This window comes from Leptonychotes weddellii, chromosome 9 (assembly GCF_054177405.1).
Source record: "Leptonychotes weddellii isolate Sample4059 chromosome 9, ASM5417740v2, whole genome shotgun sequence".
NCBI classification, from domain to species: domain Eukaryota; kingdom Metazoa; phylum Chordata; class Mammalia; order Carnivora; family Phocidae; genus Leptonychotes; species Leptonychotes weddellii.
The window spans coordinates 97,310,172-97,323,054 of NC_138377.1; the positions used below are offsets into that span (position 1 = coordinate 97,310,172).

The following is a 12,883-nucleotide window of genomic DNA, read 5'->3' on the forward strand; positions in this document are numbered from 1 at the left end:
AGATGGGGTGAAAACATCTTGAAAACCCTACAAAAGCTAAAGTTCTTGTTTAGGAATACATTCAGGGGCAAGTAACAGAACTGCCAGCCATAGCGGTTTTAACAGCTGAAGCTTTATTTCTCCCTTGACAGAAGGAGCCCATGGGGTGGGTGCAGGGCAGGGCAGAAGGTGATGTCATTATACCATCCAGGGCCTGGCCTCTTTCTGGTTTTCCGCTCTACCTTCATCCTCATGCTGCTACTTTAACACCCAACGTGGGTGCCGTACCTCCAGGCCTGTGTTCAAGTCCCAGGCAGGACAAAGAAGGGAGACGAGGAAGAATGGCACCTATATTAGGAAGGGGAAAGTCTTCTCGGAAATGCAATAGCTCATTGGCCAGAACTGCAAGCAAATGGCCAGCCTCTAGCTCACACGGGAGGCTGGAGGTGTGAGCGCTTGTGGCCGGGCGCGCTGCCCCGCAGAACAAGTCCAGGGTTGTGATGGAAAAGAGGGAGAGGCTGGGACCTGCAGTGCAGGCGGCCGGCAGCACCTGCCACGGCTCTGCTACCGAGAGATCTCCTGAGAATGGCACTCAGTTCACCGGGATCTTTTAAACTCAGTCTCTGGACCGAGCGAGGGCAAACTGGGTTGCCTCATCCTTGGAAGAGAAAATGGATCCGCAGGATCCCACTGCCAGAATGGGAAGCAGAGGCTGCCGGCTGGGGACTAGAAGAGGGGTGAGTGCTGCTGCAGGTCTGGGCGTTCCTCCGTGTCTCTCCCCACCTCCCCCTGCTCCATGCGTTCAGTTTCATTAGCCTCCTTCCACCAGGCAGGGCGGGCTGAATGCGAGGAGCTCATTTCTAGCCGCTGTGTTTGTGTACGTCTCCACCCGAAGATGTCTAACCACAGGCTTCCTCCTGACTCCTGGCAACAGAGAGAAAACAAAACCACAGCAGCTTTCATTGCTGAAAACACAAAACTGACCCGTTTGCCTAATAAGCCCAGACGGAGGAGTTTTATTTCTGGGAGGAAATGCTCCCGACTCCAGTCCAAGGAGTCTCGGGTGGGCAGTCAAACTGCCAGACGAGGCCACGCGCTGGCCAGGTGGAAGGAAGCCACCCGCCCAGGGGGCGGACCCCGAGCGCCAGGAGCCCACAGCTGGCCCGCGGGGCCCGCATGAGGAGGGCACGCATGGAGCAGGGGGCCCCTGCCCGCCCCGAGACACCACTGGCCTCTCCCACCAGCTCTGGTTTCAAAGCACCTGTTCCGTGCATTTTGTATCCCTTTCTCTTATTTTCCGTGTTATTAATTTCAGCTATTGATCAATTCCCATGTTGTACTTTCTTTTTTTGTTTGCTTATTTTTTTCTAATTCCTTATGATGTGTATTCAGCTCCTTTATTTTTAGTCTTTCTTCTCTAATAAGAAGGCATTTCGGGCCATAATTTCCCCGAGTTGAGCTTTTTTGGGGATCCCATAGGTTTTGAAATAAAATGTTCCCCTTTTCTCTGTTTCTAGACGGTTTTTAATTTTCGTTTTTTTAAAAAGATTTATTTATTAGAGAGAGAGAGAGAGCTCACATGGGAGAGGAGCAGAGGGAGAGGGAGGGAGAGAATCCCAAGCAGACTCCCCACTGAACATGGAGGTCAATGCGGGGCTTGATCCCAGGACCCTGAGATCATGACCTGGGCCGAAACCAAAAGTTGGCCGCTTAACTGACTCAGCCACCCAGGCGCCCCTAATTTTCATTTTAATATTTCTTTTGATCCGTGGGTTATCTAGAACTGTGTCTATTAGTTCCCAAGTAGTTGAGGATATTTTCAGCCACGTTATTTTTTTTATTTGAAAATTCTGGATTACAGTAAGAGATTGTGACCTATAAAATCTCTAATTTAAAATTAAAAAATTTTTTCCTTTGTGCCCAAGGATGCAATCGAATTTTATAAATGTTCTATGGGGAAGGAAAAGCTGAGCAGGTCAGACCGATGTGGAAAAGAATGGAATTCTAACATGTCCTTGTTCTGCAGATAAATTGCCCCGTTTCAGATCTAGTTTCTCTCTGTTTCCAGCTGTGTGTCCATGGACGAAAGACAGAATTTTTTGGAGCATTTCTTTTCCATCTTTAAAACGGGAACAATAGGAATACGCACCTGTCAGCATTTCCGTGAAGATGAGAGGAGATTGTGTAAGGAAACACGCCTAGAGGGCTGCCTGACACAGAGTTACTAAATAGAAATATTGCTATTTTTCTTGTTGGTTTGTTATTTTTGCAGAAAGGGAGGAAGCTTTACTGTTAGTGCCCTTAGCTTTATCCCTGCCGCAGAACTGTAGTTTCTGGTTATCGAGAGGCCTGGAAGGAGGAAAGAGGAAATGGAGAGCTTGATGAAGCCACCACCCTCCCTGGGAGGGGAGCCACCTGAAACCAGAGGAATGGGGCCACTTGCCCAAACAAATACAGCAATTTGGTGGCAAAGCCAGGCTTCTAACTCAGGTCTCAACTGGCCAGCCCCCCTCTCTCTGCTGGCAGCCACTCTAGTGTGTCTCTTGAGAGAAGAGGCGGTTGCCCGGAGGTTGGCCTCTGTGGTGAGGGAGGGCTGGAAGCTCCGGGTGCGTGGCCACCTCTGAGCTCTGTCACATGACACCTTCACCATCTGGAAAGAGCAGCTCCGAGGTCAGTGAGTTCGAAGGGGAAGCCGGAGAGAGAGGGTTGGTTGGGCGTGATTAGCTGCTTTGGACGTTGCTGTTTTGTCGCTCACTGGGGGCAGGGGGCAAGCGGGACCTGAGCTGGGGCAGGGGTCCTCCAAGGGTGGCTGCGCCCCTCTGGGCCTCAACCCCTTGTGTGCCAGTCTGCTGTGCTTCCCGAGCCCTGGGCTGACCTGGCAATGGCAGGTGGCTCCCGGGGACGCCATTGTCATCTCTCTGGTAGGTCTTTGGAGCAGACCTCAGGGGCAGGGGCCCCGCGTTACTGATCGGGTTGGCTTTGGCAGCATGGCCGGACCCCTGGAAACTGGAGGGGCTGAGGCGGCAGCTGAGTAGCACTGTGGCGGACTCATTAAGAAGTAAGGCCGAACGGGATGTGGTTGCTGGCTCCGCCTGCCGGGTGACATCTAACATCCTGAACCAGGGCACCCTGGTTCACAAGGAACTGGGAAGCCATGGGAAGCTCTGTGGTGGGAGGCTTGGGAGGGGACGGAGCCGCCGAATGGAATGACAAGGCAGAGGGTGGCTGAACTATATGCTCCAGGCCACTGATCTGGGGAGCACGGCCACTTGTTGGCTAAGGACTCCCTGTATCCCTAAGCATCACGTCTTTACTGTGTTCCCAGCTCTTTGTTAGAAGCTGTAGAGAAATAAATGGGACCCCATCATGGGGCTAGTGGGCTTTCTCAATGCGGAATGCTTTGCAAACATCATCCTTTCCCTGCCTCTTCCTCCGAACACACTTCGATTAAGCACCTATTATAAGCCAGGTTCTAGGCTAGGAGCTGAATAACACAGTGATCACTGTCTACTAGGAGACAGACTTGAGCAAATGGGTAGGGACCAAGCTCTGTTTGGTAGCCAGGGATTGTCCCAGAGAAATGGATGTGTTCACTGGGCATGAGGCAAGGAGGCAATGAACAACAAGCTCAGGAAGGCTGCTGGAAAGCTTCCGATAGAGGGGACACTTGACGTGGCTCTTGATGAGGGAGCGGGGATGAGGAGCAGGATCCTTGTGGGAACCTGGGCAGAAGAAACAGCATGCATGAAGGCATCGAGGTGAGAAGCCCACCCACACGAGGGCATCAGTGAAGCATGTGAACCTAATTCCAAATTTTGATCCCAGGGTGCACGTTGGGAGTCTTCTTGGAGCTCAGAAAAGTTGATGGCCCCAAATGGGATACCCTCATTTAAAGACACTCATCATGGCATGGACACGGAGCAGGGCCAGAGCGGTTTGATCAATGATGGGTGTAGTGGGAAGGGCATGGGGTTTGAAGCAGAGAGTGCTGCTTCTAATTCAGGCCTAGCTCTGTGACCTGGGGTCACTACGAACCTCTCTGAGCTTCAGTTTCATCCTCTCTAAAGTTGGGTCAGGTGACCTGAACATTCTCTTGGAACTCTTCATCTCTGGCTGGAAGGAGTAACCACAAGATGGGGTGGGTGAGTGGATAGAAGCCAATTTACACGGAACACAGCACTGGGGAGCCGAGAAGTTGTGATCTTGGCCCTTCTAGAGTCCACAGTGCAGTGGAAAGACAAGAAAGCAGCCAGTTACCACACAGTCTGGTCTGAGTTTTGTAGGCTGAGCGAGGCCAGGACATAGGGAAGCCCAGAGGACGAGCCCCTTTTACCCAGCCTGGGAAGTTAGAGTGCAAGTTAGCAAGGCAGAGATGCAAGCAAAGGGAACGCTAGGCGGAGGGAACAGAATGAGCAAAAGCATGCAGGGGGGAGCCAAAAGCAGTTCTGTCCAGCTAAGACACAGAATCTGAAATGGGGAGCGAGAAGGCTGCAGGAGGTAGACGGTGAACTTGAACGCTGTGTTAGGGAACTTGGTCTTGATCCTGTATGTATCAGGGAGCTATTTAAGACTCAGAAGCACGAGACAAAGGATTGATCAGGCTTGGCCACCTGTATGGCAATTGCGAGTGTGTCCAGGGGAGGCAGGTTGCAGAAGTCCTAGATGCCAACGTGAAAGGCGCTTGTCGGAGGTTGAACCCATCCTATAGCAAGCCTTAGAGCGCCACCGAGCTTCCACAGACTGGGTGCCAAACTTCCCACGCAGCCCTCCCTTGCTCCAGAGAGGACAGGGCCCCCAAGCCATGAGAAGTCTCCCCCAGGGCCCAGGTCTCCAGAGCCGCCCTCTGCGGGGATGGCCTCCTCCAGCCATGGTGGTCTAGTCGAGGCTGCTCGAGCTGGGGCCCGTTGGGCTGCAAGGGACATTTCGCTCAAGCAAAATGATGACCTTGTGGAAAGGATAGGGTGGCATTTCACAAGACCCAGGGGTGAAAACTTCAGCCCTGCCTCAGAGGAACTAGAATCAGGAACTGTGGAGTCATGCCTGTGGCCCTTCTCCCAGTCCCACGGCTTTTCTTCCTCTTTCTTCTCTCCATCTTCGAGTCAGCTCTCTCTGGTAGAGGCATGCCCCGCTGCCCGGCTCCTACTCCTCCCTGCCAAATGCCCTGCAGAGGCGAGGACAAAATCTCCCTCCTGGAGCTGGTCTTGGGGCAGGGGGTGAGGGGGGCGCGGCAGGCCCTGTGGCTAAGCCCTGAGGGCAGATTCATGGTGTTGGGGTAGGGGGCCTGTGGCTAAGAGAGGGCGTGTCTCCAGATAGCGTGGCTCCAGAACCGGCTCCTGTGGGTCTGTTGGGGGGTGTGCTTGTGAGTGAGTGGGGTGCTGGCACTGGATTGGCCCCCGAGGGCTGTCTGTTCTATGGAGACCCTTACCCCAGGGGGGTGGGTAGGATGGGTCGCGGGGCTTTCCAGCGAGGCTGCCCTCCAGATACACAGTAGCCAGCATCCACAGAGACCTCCATTTACCTCTTCAAGAAGGGAGTTAGACCATGAAAGTGAAACCCAGAAAAATCCCCATGTTTGCTATTATGGACAGTGAACGCAGACCATGAAAGAGTCTGAGAGGAGCTTGCCTTTGGGGTGTGGGAGGGCTGGGCCCTTCTGCTGCAGGCTTGGAGAGCAGGCAGGCTCAGAGCCCAGGGGTCTGGTAGGAGGTGGCCGCTCTTGGAGGAAGCATGTGAGGCCCTAGGGAGGGAGGCTACCCAGTGAGGAGCCAGCAGCCTGGGGCTGAGGAGGGGCCCAGGACTTCTGGGGTGGGCCTGCGGTGTTCCTTTGTTTCAGATTCCCCTTGGACTTCACACAGCGTTAGCGTGAGGAACCAGAAATCATTTGGTGGTTTTCCCCAAATGTGGAGGGATCTTCCCCCTCTCCCATCTCTCGTGTTGGGCTTCCCAGGGGGTTCTCATAAACCCAGGAGGCTCTGCCCTCGTTTTCCTATGGAAATGGATTCCCTGAATAGCAAGGGAGGCCAGCTGTAGCTGATGGAACAGAAAACAGCACGGGCTGCTGGGGGGCGAACGTGGGCTCCTATCCCCGTGCGTGGCAGGCCGCCCCCGCGGGACGGAGGAGGTGGCACAGTGGCCAAGCACGTGGCCTCTGCACCACACACTTCAACTCCAGCACTATTGCCTACTGGTCGAAAGTACAGGCAAATGACTTAAATCTTGCCAGGTCTCAGTTTTCTCGCCTGTGAAATGGGCATAATGACAGCTCAAAGAAAGGTAGGGGTCCTCAGGATTGAATAAGAGCCCCAGAGAAGCACTGAGCATGGTGTGTGGATGGGCTCACCAATGCTGGCCGTTTTGATGATTACTGTCCCCGCTTTGGCGCACACTGCAGGGCCTCAGCCCAGTCCCCCGTGGGGTATCTGTTGGTTTCCAGTGCGCGGTTACAATGCACCTGACGTGCTAGCTGTCCCTGCCCCCTCCGTGTTAGCTAAGCCCCGCCCCCCCACATGCTGCCACCTCTGGGATGTCACTTGGGCTCTATCCTCCTCTGTCAGCACTGCTTGTGAGAGCTGCCTGGCCAAGACCCCCCCACACCTCTGGCGGCAGCCCGATCTGCCCTCCTTCGTGACAGCCCCGCAGATGTGGGAAGGAGCTCAGCACTTTGCCTCCACTCCCCATGACTCTGTGTGCGAGGGAGGCAGCATCCTGCAGTCCATCATGTCACCGTGCAGCTCTGGGGTGCCAGGGCAATGCCCAGCCTAGCGGTGCGACCTTGGCTTGCCTGCGCCTCAGTTTCCTTGCATTTCACACAGAGATAACGCAAGCAGCGTACTTTGTTCTCGGGGCTGTTGTAAGACCTGTAAAGCACAGACAATGCCGCCTGGTGCCTCTGAAGGGCTCACCAGAGGTTGGATACTTCTATAAAATAATCTTCAGGGGCGCCTGGGTGGCTCAGTGGGTTAAGCGTCTGCCTTCGGCTCAGGTCATGATCTCAGGGTCCTGGGATTGAGCCCCGAGTTAGGCTCCCTGCTCTGTGGGGAGTCTGCTTCTCCCTCTCCCTCTCTGCTCTCTCTCTCTGTCTCTCAAATAAATAAATAAAATCTTTAAAAAAAACAAAATAAAATAATCTTCAAAAACATGACTTTTAATGGCTGTGTAACCTTCTTTTGTGTGGGTAGATCCTAATTTATTGAACCAGCCCCTTGTTGCTGGCCATTTAGGCTGTTTCCGCTCTTTCACTATTATAAATAATGCTGTAGTGAACATCTTGTATAGAAATCTTTCTGTTTATCTCTGATTGCTTCCTTAGAAGAACTCCCCAAATCTTGTTTGTCTTAGAACAAAGCCCTGTCCCCCAGACTTTTCAATGATGCCCTTTGAAATAAAAGCAAAGCCTATTTTTCCATTAGGGAAAGAAACATATGGAACACGTTAACCGAGAGGTGGTTCAGGAGGAAGGTAGAAATAGGTTCAAGATGGGTTTGGATCCATTTCAGGATGTCTGACACAGAGTCAGTTACACAGCTCCACTCAAGCCTCCTTCCCGGACGGAGGCAGAGGGTGGTCCTCAGGGACCACTGACTTCTTTCTCTGAGGGAAATCCAAAGGGCTTTGATATTTTTGATGTTGGAAGAACAACAAGGACAGATCAATAAATGAAGCCAGTGTGTGTGCGGACAACTCCTCCAGCCAGGAGGGGGCGATATCGCCTGTTTCTGTCATCCAGTTGGGGCTGGGATTTCTTGCTAACAAGGACTTCCTTTGTTGTTGTCTTAAAACTTTGGCTTACATTTTATATATTTCTCTTGCCTGTTTTTCCTCCCTTCCTCCCACCTATACGCTTTTCAGAATCACTTCGGGTTGCCATTTATTCATCCATTCATTTGGGAGAAATCTATTACATGCTTCCCCCAGGCCAGACGTCAAGATTGTTTTCAGACCTTCTAAGACCTGGACACACTTGCTTTGGAAGCTCCAACTCACACAGATCAAACATATTGCAGATCACCCATATTCCATATTAAGTGTATTTTTTTTTTTCTGTAAAGAAAAATAAAGATTATTTTTATAACTTCGCTTTTGAAATTATTTGGCTACAAGTAATTCATTCGATCTATGCCCGGCTTTGATTTCTCAGCAGTTATGGAGGTACTCAAGAATTCTTGCAAAGTGAGAAAATCTAACCTGCACATCGTTTTCAAATATAATGAAATTTTTATGAATTTTTATGAATACGAAATGAAACCATTAATGCGGTTGATGTAATATTTTGTTTTGGAGACGTTTCATTAAAATTTTATTAATTTCTATTGCAAAGTCTTTCCTTCGTGTTTTGGGTCCAGTAATTTTGTTTCCAGGTCTCAAACTCTTTTAGGGATCTCTGAAAAGTTCCCAGGCCCTACGGTGCCCAGTGGCTAGCAGAGCCCTATCAGGCTTGGACGTGGAGAAACAAAAGAATCGGTACAGTTTTTACGGAGTTCCCAGGCCATCGAGTGACAAGTGGGTGACCTACTCCGACAAGAGTTAAGTATTGCCATAATGGAGAGTGAACGGAGCCTGGTGACAATATCATCTGATCTAAGTTGGGGCCAGAGGGGGTCAAGGAAGACTTGGAGAGAGCAGATGTGCCCAAGCCAGAATGTGCACGGTGAACACTTTTCTAAGCAGGTTCCAGAAGGGAAGGACGTTGCGGGCCGAGGAAATGCAGAAGGAGCTGACTGGGAGAAGAAGCTATGTATGAACAAGCTGGCTGACCACCCAGTTCTTCCCATGCTGCTCGCTAGGGTCTTGTTCTTTGGACCAGCAGCACTGGTATTATCCAGAAGTTGGTGAGAACTGCAGTTTCAGGCCCCCCAGCCCTCCTCCCTGTCAGCAGGATCCCTGGATCTGAGCTGGGCCTCCTCGGGGTTGGGGCCGTGGGAGTTGGGGAGGGCGGCTGGGGGGCGGCCTGCGGAGCTGCAGCCCCAGGAGAGCGGTAGTTGTTCCAAAAGATGTTTTTTTCAAGTCTGGCCTGCGAGTCCATCTCTGGGGGTCCAGACGGCTCAACCGTTGCCTGAGGTTGGAGCTTTTCTGTTTAGAGTCTCCTCCATGCACTGGGCCCACACTGTCCCTTCTGCTGGCCATGGCTCCAGACAACCCGTCTTGCCTGTTGGCTCCCTGAGCCGGCGCATCACCGATTACCTAATAGACTGTAGGCTGCGTGCGTAATTTATTCCTGTGAGTAATTGATCACGTTAGGATGAGCAGGGGCGGTACCAGGAAGGAGAGGGAGAAGAAGCATCGATAACCAGGGGAAGGAAACCTGCTACAGTCAGCTAATTACATGTCCCTCTGAGGCAGCTCTTTCAACACGATGGCCCCTCTTGCCGGTGTTGGCCCACCGCCCCCTCCCCTGCCCCCATGCGCAGATGGGCTTTCTGATGAGTGAGGGCTAGCAGAAGGAGCTGTAGACCGAGCCAGGAAACGTGGCTTCTAGGCCAGGTCATTTTAGGCAAATCACGTCTCTCTGGGCCTCAGTTTTATGGACTGTAAAATGGGAAGGCTGGATTAGTGGTTTCCAAACTGGCTGACAGCAGAGTCACCAGGGATACTTTAGCAAACAGGAACTCCAAAGTCGCGGGCACAGTAGGTGCCGAGGGAGGCCAGGAGCCTGCGCTGTAACGAGCACCTCCCGTGACTCCAACGCAGTTGATCCGACAGAAATTGGGGAACCACTGGGTTGGAAAGATAACCTTAAAGCTCCCACCCTGCTCCGACCTTTTCAGACCACCGATAAGGCTGGACTTTCCCATGACCTCTTCAGGGCATCATGACAGTCCTGCAGAAAAGAGACTAGAAAGGCAGGAGACCCATCGTCTCCTCCTGGCTCTGTCGCCAGTTCACTAGGTAATAACAGTTTCTCCCTGTGCCTCGACTAGCCCACTGCTGGGCACGCTGACGACGCCACGGTGCTTTTATCCGAGCACCGGCTCACTGTGTGCCTGGGGAGATTTCAAAACACAGCCGACTGGTGCCCGTTGTCTCTGGGATTCTGCTTCACTACGTCTGGGGTAGCTCAGGACGCCATGTGTTTAAAGACTGCCAGGTGATTCTGAAGATCCGCCAGGTTTGTAAGCCAGTGACCTGTCCAAAGGCATCGCAGAACGGGACACTGGTGTCCCACGGGACTGTCTGGACAGCATCCAGTGCGAGGAGTCCACTGCCATGTTGGCAGGAAGCAGGGGCCATAAAAGGCAGATCCTCACTCACTTTTGGCCTCCGTGTGAGTCTAGACACAGCCTGCTAGTGGAGTGCTCCGCTGCATTGTACCAGACGGAACGGAAGACCTGTGTTCAAACCTGCTGCTCTTACTAATAGGGTAACGTCGGGCACGTCGCAGGAGCAGCGTGAGTCTGTTTCATCGTCTGCAAAATAGAGAGTCGACAGTAACCCCGTCCATCCTCCCAGCCCCAGCCCAGTTGGGAGGATTAAATGGAACAACCTGAAGCCCGTGCTCTGCGAGTGGTCACACTCTGTGCAAATTGTCCACCTCATCCCAGCTGCCCCCACCTGCCTGCCCTGGGACCGGTGGGAACCAGGCTGGCTGAATGTCAACATCTCTCACTTCGATGGAAGCAGGACTTGGAGGGTCTTCTGCTGCACTGGGCCAGAGGGCCAGCGAGGAGGTAGACCCAGCTTTCGGTTCAGGTGGAAACTTCTGGAACTCCTCCACTCTGCACAGCCAGGGGCTCGACCCAGGGCTTTCGTGTTTTCTCTTATCTTTTGGAGCCTCGCATGATAGCCCCAGGTCGGCAGGGGCCTACGTGTTGGCTAGTCAGTGAGGCTGAAGCCAGTTCTATGGGGACTGAAGTCTCTCAAATCTGTCGCTTTCTGTCCATCCCCTTCTTCATCACCTTAATCCAAGGCACCTTCAAGGGACCAGTATTGCCCTCTGCAGATGTGTTCTTCTCATAGCAGCCAGAGAAGTCCTCTTAGGGTATAAATTTGGTCATGCCGTTAATTTTGACTAGCTTCTCATTCTCACCGAATAAGATCTAAACAGGCATGTGAGGAATGTCCTGGAACGGCTTCTCATTCTCTCCGCATGAACGTCACACTTCTCCCCCTGGTTTCCATGGCCCTGTACAACCCGGCTTCTGTCTCTCCTTATTCTCTGTGTGTTCTCCTAACCTGTTACTGTCCTTCCGCATGCATGGCTACACACCATCCCCCGCCCCTCTGTGGTGAGGCAGGAGCAGATCTCTGAGCTCCAGTCAATGGGGTATGAGTGCAAGTGACCCACACCACCTCTGGCCTTGGCCCCCACATGTCCCCCCAGGCACTTTTTCTTTTTGCTCTTGGCTGCATGCAGAGGATATAATGGACCACTCCAAGGAGACCTTAGGGGACAACAGGGAGCTTGGGTTTTGAATAACTGAGTGAAAGACCACCCACCAAACGCCTGATTGGTTCTGACAAGAAGAAGGAATAAACCTGTATTGTCTGAAATCACTGAGACTTGGGCTTGTGTGCTCTTATGGCCTGACTCCTGGCCTGTTCTCAGTTCCTGGAATATGTTAAGATCACCCTCCTGCTTTTGCCAGGCTGTTTGTTCCCTCTGCCTGGAATGCTTTTCCCTATCATTCCTCACATGCTTGTGTCTTTAGCCTCCCGGTCTTCATTTAAACATCACCACCAGCTTTTAGCTTTTATCTGTGTTCTTGTCTATTTTTTAATAGAACTTTTTACAACTTGTATGTCGTTTTTCTTAAATTTGTTTTTCATCGTGCTCCCCCCCTAGAATCAAGGGCATGAATCAAGTTCATCTCACTCCCCTGTGTATACCCTATGCCTAACAAAGTATCTGACAAAAAGTAATCACTTAACAACTATTAGCTGATGGATTAAATGAATGAATGAACAAATTACGTGATTCAGTTCAGTTCAATTCAAATATTTGCTGGGCACCAACTTTGTGCCAGGCACTTTACGCACATATAATGTATTCTCTACTCAATCCTCATTAAAATCCTAGTGGGGAGGTAAGATCGTTATCCCCCCTTCTCATATAGGGATCACGAGGCACTGCTATAGCAACCATAACCCAGATCCTTCGCCATGGCATCCTCCGGTCACCATCTTACTTCTGAAAGGTAGGTACTATGATCTCCATTTTACAAAAGGAGAGACTCATGCTCAGACAGACCAAGTCACTTTCCCAAGGTCCTGCAGCTAATGAGGTCATGGAGCTGGGATTTAAACCCAGGTCCAGGGGGAGGGAATGCAAGAGAATGGAGACACGCCTCTCTTACAGGGCCATTCTTCATGACAGCCTCATTAGAAGTCCCCAAAGAATATCCCGAACGTGGGTGGAAATGAAGACGTGGAATTTGTCCAGAGTCCCCTGAGCTTGGTTTGCAACGGGATTTCATTTTAAATGCAGGACCCATTCTCCCTCCTGGCGCCTGGGATTGGGGGGTGCCATTTTGCATCCTGGGAATGCGGCTCCCGTGACCTTGCGTGAGCCGGGCTGGGCTGGCCACCACCGATAAGCTGGAGGCATGAGTGCCCAGGTTCATCTGGGGAGAGCAGCCGGCGCTGTCGATAGGCAGAGAAAATCTGTGATTAATTATGGCAGATGAAAGTATGAAGTAATGACTCCTTCTTGAGGGCTGGGCAAGCTGAAGAGCCTGGCTCTCTGGATGCGTTTGGAGACTGCACAGCCCCTTCTGAAACCAGCAGTAAACTTTAATGGCTGCAAGTTCTGTGACTTGGCGGGCTGCGGATTGAATGGCGCATAGAACTCATGAATCCTCCGGGGTGGGAGCTAATTAGGGTGCAATTTTTCAATTACGGAACATTGAGCGAGCCTCTCCCCGGACCCCCACACCATCCCTCAATGGATACACTCCATTTGTCTGTTTTC

General features: G+C 52.0%; 1 long non-coding RNA gene across 1 annotated transcript; it reads left to right on the forward strand.

The window, feature by feature from the left end:
- Positions 1 to 256: 256 nt before the first annotated feature.
- On the forward strand, positions 257 to 12,463 carry LOC145723295 (uncharacterized). The gene is made up of 3 exons (XR_014148223.1): positions 257 to 716; positions 12,030 to 12,110; positions 12,272 to 12,463. It is a non-coding gene; the product is annotated as an uncharacterized LOC145723295 (long non-coding RNA).
- Positions 12,464 to 12,883: the final 420 nt, after the last annotated feature.